Genomic DNA, 10278 nt, shown 5'->3' with positions numbered 1-10278 from the left:
TGCGGGTTTTCCACCAGAGGGCGCCATTTCGTTACTTTAGTAAAATACCAACTGAAACGTACATTGAAATGTCCAGCCGCTGCCCAAACCGCTCCGAGTCTCTGTGGCGCAATCCGGTTAGCGCGTTCGGCTGTTAACCGAAAGGTTGGTGGTTCGAGCCCACCCAGGGACGGGTGCAGTTTTCTCATTTTTTAATTTATTACACATCCCAAAACACTGCGCTTTTGTTACACACTCTCAGGTTTACGCTTACGCTCATACTATTCCGTTTTCTGAGTCCGAATCAGAGAGAAACAGTTCAGTTTCACACTAAGTACAAAAAAAAAATAATAAAAAAAAAAAAACACTGTGTGAGGGCCGTGTAAAGCTGAAAATATACTATAAATATAATATATAATACAAAACTTTAATCCACTGCTTACAAACTCCATGTAGTGAAAAAAGTACACAAACCTTTAACCGAGTGCGTGTAGAAATCACAAGCCGGTAATCTTGTATGAGAAGAGGTTATACATCTGGTTATGCATCCCATGTAAAAATACCAACTGTATACACAATAACCTGCAGACTACTGGACCCAACATACACGTCAGAATGCTGAAGTGCTAACAACAATGCCAAGGGTTCTTTCTCGCCTGTAGAGTAATTTACCTGATGCTTGTTAAACTTCTGGGAGTAGTAACACACAGAGTGGAGCACACCATCACAATCTTCCTGTAATAACACTGCACCAGCCCCAACTGCACTCGCATCAACCTCTTGCTGAAAAGCCTTGGTAAAATCAGTTGCTTAAAGCACGGGTTCACTACTCAGAAGTACCTTAACTCTAAAAGCATGATCAAGCGCAGAAGACTGGCGAAAACGTACGGTAGGACTAAGCAATTTAGTAAGAGGTTCGACAACGGTGGAGAAATTTCATATAACATCAGAAGGATTCGTCCATTTCTTTCCACACAGGCCACACAGGTGCTTGTTCAGTCCCTTGTCCAACCATATTACAGTAGGTTGCTAAGTTACTACTGGTAATAAGGTGAAAGAGTTGTTACCTCTGCAATGTTACCTTTTAGCATGAGGTTGACATTGACACAGATGGTCATCATAGGGATTTGAGTCCATAAAAGATTCTTCGCATTCCACTGTCCAAAGAAGGAGTCACCAGCACCAGGAAGGACAGGTAAAAGCAAGCTGCGTGACCTCGACGTGATTTGAACACGCAACCTTCTGATCTGGAGTCAGACGCGCTACCGTTGCGCCACGAGATCCCGGCTGCGAAGGCAAACGGCATGAGGGCACAGAGTTGATGGTGCATTGTTTCTCATTGAGGTGATAAAGACGCATTGAAACTCACCGACGAGTGGTGGGCTATGACTGTTGCGACTAGATTCTGACATCTGGGCTAGAACCTTTTCAAAGGACAAGGCACAAGCTGGATTCCCCTTCCCAAGATGTTAAGGGAGATTTTCAAGATCATTCAGCAGTTCTCACTTCAGTGTGTGAATGAAGTGAAGTGAAGTGAAGTGACTTGTGGCCAAGTATGGTGACCCATACTTGGAATTTGTGCTCTGCATTTAACCCATCCAACCCATACACCCGGAACAGTGGGCAGCCTTTTTGCCGCGGCAGTGCCTTGCTCAAGGGTCTCACCTCAGTCGTGGTATTGAGGGTGGAAGAGAGCGCTGATTCATTCACTCCCCCCACCCACAATCCCTGCCGGACCCGAGACCCGAACCCACAACCTTCAGGCTCACCTTTGGGTTGCAAGTCCGACTCGCTATCCATTAGGACACGTGTGTGAAGCATGGACAACTTGTACCTGAAGCTCAACTTAGAGACTAGACAGCCTATGTGATATGGCTGAGGTTCAACTTTCAACAGTTGTTTGCATGTTGCTTGCAACTGCAAGTTTCAAAAGCATGGGCCGTTGAAGATTGCCCTAGAGAGCGGTTGGGGCGCTGTGGCTTAGTTGGTTAAAGCGCCTGTCTAGTAAACAGGAGATCCTGGGTTCGAATCCCAGCAGTGCCTGGTGCAAGAGCTGTGCCTTTGCTGGAACACCATGCAACCAAGGGTTCTGTGGCATGCAGGAGGGTGACTCCCTGGTTTTGCCTTGATGCTATTAAAAGCTTGTGGGTTCAGTTTCTGCCAGAGCTGTTTTCTGATGTGTTGCATGTTCACTTTTGTACTTTTTCGAAGAGTCCCAGACATTGTCAGATGTAGAGACAAAGAGTAAGTGGCTCTTTCAATCATGCATACATGCATTTGACAAACTGATCTGGGGAGGGGGCATGGCGGCTTAGTGGTTAGCGCTGCTGCTTTGCACCTCCGGGATTGGAACAGGTTCAAAAATCCTGCCTCCGCCCTGTGTGCGGAGTTTGGATGTTTTCCCTGTGCTTCGGGGGTTTCCTCGCCCAGTCCAAAGACGTGCGTTGATTGGCGTTTCCAAATTGTGTGTGAATGTGTGTGCGATTGTGCCCTGAGACCGGCTGGCACCCCATCCAGGTCGTCCCCCGCCTCGTTCCCTGGGATAGGCTCCAGGTGCTCCCGTGACCCCATGTAGGATAAGTGGTATGGAAAATGGATGGATGGATCTCATACCTGTTTAATATCGTCGTTTAGACTATCAAACAAAGGTCTTGCAGAAACTGCAAGACATTCTTGAGACAGAGCAAGACATCCTGGCAATGCAGTGGAGAATGCTGGCTGCTATGGCTGCTAGGCCAGAAGCAGAGGAGGACATTTTGGAAAAAGGCACTGGTAAGAATGTGGACGAGCTTCAAACACTTGACATGGAATTAGGACAGAAAGAGAAACGGACCAAGATAGTAATACAACACAAGCTGTCAACATACATTGTACAATACTCAATATTCATTTACCAGACTTTTTTTTTTTTTTTAAGTCTAAATCATCTTACAGAAAATTAGGCTATGTACTCAACTGATATCAGACATAACTGCTCTTAACCACGTACGGTATTGTTCGATTATAAGTGAGACCTGTAGTACCAAAATAGGAAATACTTTTTGTTTCTGAATATGAATGAATGAATGAATGAATAAGTTCACTTGATGTATTAGAGAGATTGCTCTTGTGTTGTGTGACGTTAGGGCGACATCATGTGGCTCCAAAGTGACTGAACAGCCCAGCTATTCCGCATAGCAACTCCTCAAAACATCAGTGGGGTGTGGAGGAGCCTAAAGACCATCTCAGGCTTCAAAGCACCCCACTCCCAGGTTGTGGGGGACCTGCAGTGGGTCAATGACTTGAACCATCACTTCAACCGGTTCGACCAGTCACCCACTACTCCCCCCATGCAGCTGCACCACACCTCGTCAACGGGACAATGCCCCCCTCCCCCAGCCCCTCACACCTCTGGCTCACTCCACACTACCCCCTCACGGCCCCATGGACACATTCGCCCCCTCAGCCCACCCCTGTCTTTCACACCTGGCCAGGTGAGGAAAGAGCTGAGGAGGATCAAAGCAAGGAAGGCAGCTGGACCTGACGGTATCAGCTCCAGGCTCCTGAAATCCTGCGCAGAGGAACTGTGTGGGATTATGGGGCAAGTCTTCAACATGAGCCTCAAGCTGAGGGTGGTACCACAGCTATGGAAGACCTCCTGTGTGGTACCAGTGCCCAAAACACCGCACGCTAGAGACCTCAGCAGCTTTAGGCCGGTGGCTCTCACATCACATCTGATGAAGACACTGGAGAGACTGGTCCTGGGCCACCTCTGCTCTGAGGTGAGCTCAGCGATGGACCCGCTGCAGTTCGCCTACCGACCTGGAATCGGAGTGGAGGACGCTGTGATCTTCCTGCTGCACCGTGCTCTAACTCACCTGGAGAAGCCCGGCAGCGCTGTGAGGATTTTATTCTTTGACTTCTCCAGCGCATTCAACACAATTCAGCCATTGCTTTTGAGGGACAAGCTGGAGTGGGCTGGAGTGGACTCACATCTGGCGGAGTGGGTCCTGGACTATCTCACAAATAGGCCCCAGTTTGTGAGAGCTAGGGATGAATAAGTTGACTTGATGTATTAGAGAGATTGCTGTTGTGTTGTTTGGTGTTAGGGCGACATCATGTGGCTCCAAAGCGACTGAACAGCCCGGCTTTTCCGGCATAGCAACTCCTCAACAGTGCAGGTTTTCCGCCAGGGGGCACGCTGTCATTTTTCTTTGTAAAATGCTTACTGAAATGTACATCAAAATGTCCTCCAGCTGCCACCCTGGCCCCATGTCTCTGTGGCGCAATCTGGTTAGCGCGTTCGGCTGTTAACCGAAAGGTTGGTGGTTCGAGCCCACCCAGGGACGGGTCCAGTTTTCTTGGTTTTTAATTTATTACACATCCCAAAACACTGCGCTTTTGATACACACTCTCAGCTTTACGCATACACTCATATTATTCCGTTTTCTGAGTCTGAATCAGAGAGAAACTCATTCTTTTAACTCGGTTCCTACGTGTTTCGCTTCAGTTTCACAAGACGAAAATATATTATACATATAATATATAATACAAAACTTTAATCCACTGCTTACAAACTCCATGTAGTGAAAAAAGTACACAAACCTTTAACCGAGTGCGTGTAGAAATCACAAGCCGGTAATCTTGCATGAGAAGAGGTTATACATCTGGTTATGCATCCCATGTAAAAATACCAACTGTATACACAATAACCTGCAGACTACTGGACCCAACATACACGTCAGAATGCTGAAGTGCTAACAACAATGCCAAGGGTTCTTTCTCGCCTGTAGAGTAATTTACCTGATGCTTGTTAAACTTCTGGGAGTAGTAACACACAGAGTGGAGCACACCATCACAATCTTCCTGTAATAACACTGCACCAGCCCCAACTGCACTCGCATCAACCTCTTGCTGAAAAGCCTTGGTAAAATCAGTTGCTTAAAGCACGGGTTCACTACTCAGAAGTACCTTAACTCTAAAAGCATGATCAAGCGCAGAAGACTGGCGAAAACGTACGGTAGGACTAAGCAATTTAGTAAGAGGTTCGACAACGGTGGAGAAATTTCATATAACATCAGAAGGATTCGTCCATTTCTTTCCACACAGGCCACACAGGTGCTTGTTCAGTCCCTTGTCCAACCATATTACAGTAGGTTGCTAAGTTACTACTGGTAATAAGGTGAAAGAGTTGTTACCTCTGCAATGTTACCTTTTAGCATGAGGTTGACATTGACACGGATGGTCATCATAGAGATTTGAGTCCATAAAAGATTCTTCGCTGTCCAAAGAAGGAGTCACCAGCACCAGGAAGGACGGGAAAAAGCAAGCTGCGTGACCTCGACGTGATTTGAACACGCAACCTTCTGATCTGGAGTCAGACGCGCTACCATTGCGCCACGAGATCCCGGCTGCGAAGGCAAACGGCATGAGGGCACAGAGTTGATGGTGCATTGTTTCTCATTGAGGTGATAAAGACGCATTGAAACTCACCGACGAGTGGTGGGCTATGACTGTTGCGACTAGATTCTGACATCTGGGCTAGAACCTTTTCAAAGGACAAGGCACAAGCTCTTTAACTGCATACCTGGCTGGAGTCCCCTTCCCAAGATGTTAAGGGAGATTTTCAAGATCATTCAGCAGTTCTCACTTCAGTGTGTGAATGAAGTGAAGTGAAGTGACTTGTGGCCAAGTATGGTGACCCATACTCGGAATTTGTGCTCTGCATTTAACCCATCCAACCCATACACCCGGAACAGTGGGCAGCCTTTTTGCCGCGGCAGTGCCTTGCTCAAGGGTCTCACCTCAGTCGTGGTATTGAGGGTGGAAGAGAGCGCTGATCATTCACTCCCCCCACCCACAATCCCTGCCGGACCCGAGACCCGAACCCACAACCTTCAGGCTCACCTTTGGGTTGCAAGTCCGACTCTCTATCCATTAGGACACGTGTGTGAAGCGTGGACAACTTGTACCTGAAGCTCAACTTAGAGACTAGACAGCCTATGTGATATGGCTGAGGTTCAACTTTCAACAGTTGTTTGCATGTTGCTTGCAACTGCAAGTTTCAAAAGCATGGGCCGTTGAAGATTGCCCTAGCGATTGGGGCGCTGTGGCTTAGTTGGTTAAAGCGCCTGTCTAGTAAACAGGAGATCCTGGGTTCGAATCCCAGCAGTGCCTGGTGCAAGAGCTGTGCCTTTGCTGGAACACCATGCAACCAAGGGTTCTGTGGTATGCAGGAGGGTGACTCCCTGGTTTTGCCTTGATGTTATTAAAAGCTTGTGGGTTCAGTTTCTGCCAGAGCTGTTTTCTGATGTGTTGCCTGTTCACTTCAATTGCTCTCAACAGAAAAGTGGCTGTCTGAAAAACCGAAACTCTTCTGTGATTTGCAAGCTCTACGCCTTCCCTGAATTTGGAAGAACCTGACATGAGACACCATGCTGGGAAGCCAAATTGGGTTCAGGCCCTGCCAGACTTGTTTGCTTTCAGACATGTTGCATGTTGATTTCAAGTGCTATCAACAGAAAAGCACCTGTCTAAAAACCAGGAACTCTTCTGTCTTCCATGAATTTGGACTAACCTGACATGAACTTGGGCTCTAAAGTGCCTGTGGAGTAAACAGGAAATCCAGAGTTTGAATTCCAGCAGTGCTTGACGCAGGACTCTCCTGTTGGTGCAAGAGCTATGCCTTTCTTACAACCCGAGTTGAAACACCGCACAAGCAAGCCAAGATAGGCTCTGTGGCACACAGTGTGGTGACTTCTAGGCTTAGCAATGATGCTATTAAAAGCTCGTGGGTTCAGGTCCTGCCAGAGTTGTTTGTTTTCAGACACTAACTGGAAGGCTGTTCCAAAACTGTGGGGCTTTGTGAGAGAAAGCTCTGCCCTCTGCTGTAGGTTCCCGAATATGTGGTCATATTTGCTGATTCAAGTAAGGACTCTGCCTGCTGCATTCTGGACTACCTGGAGCTTGTTTATGCACCTACTGGAGCATCCAGACGGGAAGGCATTACAGTAATCCAACCTAGAGGTAACAAAAGTTAGTTTTTCTGCATCAGGTAGTGACATTATATTTCTTATCTTAGCAACATTTCTGTGATGAAAGAAGGCTATCCTAGTAATATTATCCACAAGAGCTTCACGTGAACGACTGGAGTCAATAATCACACCAGGGTCTTTTACTGCTGCACATGATGGAACAGGAGGGCCGAAAGCTTGCTTCTAGCTGCCTGTGGTCCTAGTAGAAGTACTTCTGTCTTGTCGGAAATAAGCAGAAGGAAGTAAGTAAGCATCCAGTTTCTGAGGGATGGATTTGAAATGAAGCAATCCAGATGTGACCGAAGTGTTGACTTTCAGCTTTAATTCAAATGGTTTAATAGGCTGCACTGGTTATATCCTCACTGCCCAGTGTGCTACACCCCCTTCAAGGTATTCTATAATTTTATAATTGTAATAATTACCATTAAAGTAAATCGAATAAAATATTGTATGTAATAGTGTAGTATATGTGCTTTTTTTCATTTTTTTGTCACAGATGTGTCACAACTCCTCTTTTGTACTTTTTCGAAGAGTCCCAGACATTGTCAGATGTAGAGACAAAGAGTAAGTGGCTCTTTCAATCATGTTCAGTACATCTGATTAATTGCAAATTATGATTTAGGGCTTACTAATATTATGAACAGCAGCTACGCTAATTCCTTTCCCCTTGTTTCCCTTCTTCTACCCATCCAGAGGCACATAGAGATTGTGCCAGCTCCAGTAGACTAGGCCAACTCTACAAGGATCCTGAGGCATCCAGAGTTGGACCTGCTCCAGCTGGTTTCTGCCTCGTGAGGATTTGGGTATTCAAAGCAACGCTGCCAACCCTATGTGGACTTTGAGGACTTTGATGAAGACAACAACCTACATGACTATAAATAAATACAGAAAGGACATTGTTCATATCACACTCTCCAGTGTCACCCAAATGAGGATGGGTTCCCTTTTGAGTCTGGTTCCTCTCAAGGTTTCTTCCTCATATCATCTAAGGGAGTTTTTCCTTGCCTCAGTCGCCTCAGTCGCCTCAGGCTTGCTCACTAGGGATAATTCTGTCTAAGATCTAGGACTGTTTGCATGCTTTTTGTTTCTTATGTTCTGTAAAGCTGTTTTGAGACAATGTTCATTGTTAAAAGCGCTATACAAATAAAACTGAAAATTGAAAAATCTGAATATGAATGAATGAATAAGTTTACTTGATGTATTAGAGAGATTGCTGTTGTGTTGTGTGACGTTAGGGCGACATCATGTGGCTCCAAAGCGACTGAATAGCCCGGCTATTCCGCATAGCCACTCAACAACAGTGCGGGTTTTTCCACCAGAGGGCGCCATTTTGTCACTGTAGTAAAATACCGACTGAAATATACATTGAAATGTCCCCCGCTGACCTACTGACCCCATGTCTCTGTGGCGCAATCCGGTTAGCGCGTTCGGCTGTTAACCGAAAGGTTGGTGGTTCGAGCCCACCCAGGGACGAAGCCTGTTTTCCTTCTTTTTTTTTCTTTATTTATTACACATCCCATCTTTTTGTTACACGCTCTCAGGTAACATGGTCCGTATTTTTATTAGACATCGAAGACATATTACAATATAATCTTACTTAACGGGAATTCCGACTCTTTTCAGGGAGTCGGATCATCAGTGAGTCGGATCATCAGGGAGTCGGATCATCAGTGAGTCGGATCACTTGGCGAAGCTCACCAAAGATCCGACTCTTTCGGCTCCCAATTTTTTGTCAAAGATAGAAAATTTGCGATAATTTGACCTCTGAGTCTTCTTCTTATGGCTGAAAATGTGTCGTGAAATCTTACTCTACCTGTCAGATATTACAGTAGTGCAATAGAGTAACAATGTAATAAATTGCTCTGAATGTAAACATGACATATGACATAGTATTCAGCAGATAAGCTTATCCCATATATGGGCATAGCAGTTATTGGGGTCACAGCCAGGTAGAGAGTATAAGTAGTGACAAACAATTATATACGATATTTTATAAATACAGTATCAGCAAAAAAAAAAAAAAAAGTGGGTAGTAAACACAGAAATGTGCAAAAAGAGAGTGGGACGGTGTTCAGTTGAGTGTGTGTGTGTGTGTGTGTGTGTGTTGTCAGTCCAGTCTCTGAGTATTGAGGAGTCTGATGGCTTGGGGGAAGAAACTGTTGCACAGTCTGGCTATGAATGCTTCAGTACCTTTTGCCAGACAGCAGGAGGGTGAAGAGTGTGTGAGAGGGGTGTGTGGGGTCATCCACAATGCTGGTTGTTTTGCGGATGTAGCGTGTGGTGTAAATGGGAAGAAAGACCCTGATGATCTTCTCAGGTGTCTTCGCTATCCGCTGCAGGGTCTTGCGATCCGAGATGGTGCAATTCCCAAACCAGGCAGTGATGCAGCTGCTCAGGATGCTCTCGATAGTCCCTCTGTAGAACATGGTGAGGGACTATCGAGAGCATGGAAGATGTTCTTTCCTCAGTCTTCTCAGAAAGTACATGCGCTGCTGGTCTTTCTTCATTATGGAGCTGGTGTTGAGCGACCAGGTGAGGTTCTCCGCCAGGTGAACACCAAGAAACTTGGTGCTCTTGACGATCTCCACAGAGGAGCCGCCGATGTTCATTGAAGAGTGGTCGCTCTGTGTAACCCTGAAGTCAACAACCATCTCTTTAGTTTTGTCCACATTCAGAGACAGGTTGTTGGGTCCGCACCAGTCCGTTAGCCGCTTCATCTCCTCTCTGTATGCTGACTCGTCGTTCCTGCTGATGAGACCCACCACGGTCGTGTCATCGGCGAACTTGATGATGTGGTTCGAGCTGTGCGTTGCTACACAATCGTGAGTCAGCAGAGTGAACAGCAGTGGGCAGTGTGGTGGTGCTGGAGATGCTGTTCCCGATCCGGACTGACTGAGGTCTCCCAGTCAGGAAGTCCAGGATCCAGGTACAGATGGAGGTGTTCAGGCCCAGCAGGTTCAGCTTTCCAATCAGGTGCTGAGGAATGATTGTGTTGAATGCTGAACTGAAGTCTATGAACAGCATTCAAACGTATGTGTCTTTGTTGTCCAGGTGGGTGAAGGCCAGATGGAGGATGGTGGTGATGGCGTCATGCTGAAAGCCTGATCCAGAATGTCAGTGTGTACATGCAATAGTAGCCAAGTGCTGAGCAGGACACAAACATAACTCGATCAGGTACAAATCATTCATTCAACTGAACAAATCATTCAAATACTTCATTTTAAGGTTTGTCTATTTCTTTATGTGTTTATCTATATTATTATTATTATTATTATTATTATTATTA

At 46.1% G+C, this 10278-nt stretch overlaps 7 non-coding genes across 7 annotated transcripts; 5 read left to right on the top strand and 2 right to left on the bottom strand.

The window, feature by feature from the left end:
• Nucleotides 1-97: 97 nt before the first annotated feature.
• trnan-guu (transfer RNA asparagine (anticodon GUU)) lies at nt 98-172 on the top strand. The gene has a single exon. It is a non-coding gene; the product is annotated as a tRNA-Asn (tRNA).
• Nucleotides 173-1190: 1018 nt separating this feature from the next.
• Nucleotides 1191-1262, bottom strand: trnaw-cca (transfer RNA tryptophan (anticodon CCA)). The gene has a single exon. It is a non-coding gene; the product is annotated as a tRNA-Trp (tRNA).
• Nucleotides 1263-1948: 686 nt separating this feature from the next.
• Nucleotides 1949-2022, top strand: trnat-agu (transfer RNA threonine (anticodon AGU)). The gene has a single exon. It is a non-coding gene; the product is annotated as a tRNA-Thr (tRNA).
• Nucleotides 2023-4232: 2210 nt separating this feature from the next.
• trnan-guu (transfer RNA asparagine (anticodon GUU)) lies at nt 4233-4307 on the top strand. Its single transcript has one exon. It is a non-coding gene; the product is annotated as a tRNA-Asn (tRNA).
• Nucleotides 4308-5293: 986 nt separating this feature from the next.
• On the bottom strand, nt 5294-5365 carry trnaw-cca (transfer RNA tryptophan (anticodon CCA)). The gene has a single exon. It is a non-coding gene; the product is annotated as a tRNA-Trp (tRNA).
• A 696-nt stretch (nt 5366-6061) lies between these two features.
• trnat-agu (transfer RNA threonine (anticodon AGU)) lies at nt 6062-6135 on the top strand. The gene has a single exon. It is a non-coding gene; the product is annotated as a tRNA-Thr (tRNA).
• Nucleotides 6136-8390: 2255 nt separating this feature from the next.
• Nucleotides 8391-8465, top strand: trnan-guu (transfer RNA asparagine (anticodon GUU)). The gene has a single exon. It is a non-coding gene; the product is annotated as a tRNA-Asn (tRNA).
• The last annotated feature ends 1813 nt before the right edge of the window (nt 8466-10278 follow it).

This window comes from Pangasianodon hypophthalmus, chromosome 5 (assembly GCF_027358585.1).
Source record: "Pangasianodon hypophthalmus isolate fPanHyp1 chromosome 5, fPanHyp1.pri, whole genome shotgun sequence".
Taxonomy (NCBI): domain Eukaryota; kingdom Metazoa; phylum Chordata; class Actinopteri; order Siluriformes; family Pangasiidae; genus Pangasianodon; species Pangasianodon hypophthalmus.
This window is presented reverse-complemented; position numbering and strand designations above follow the sequence as displayed.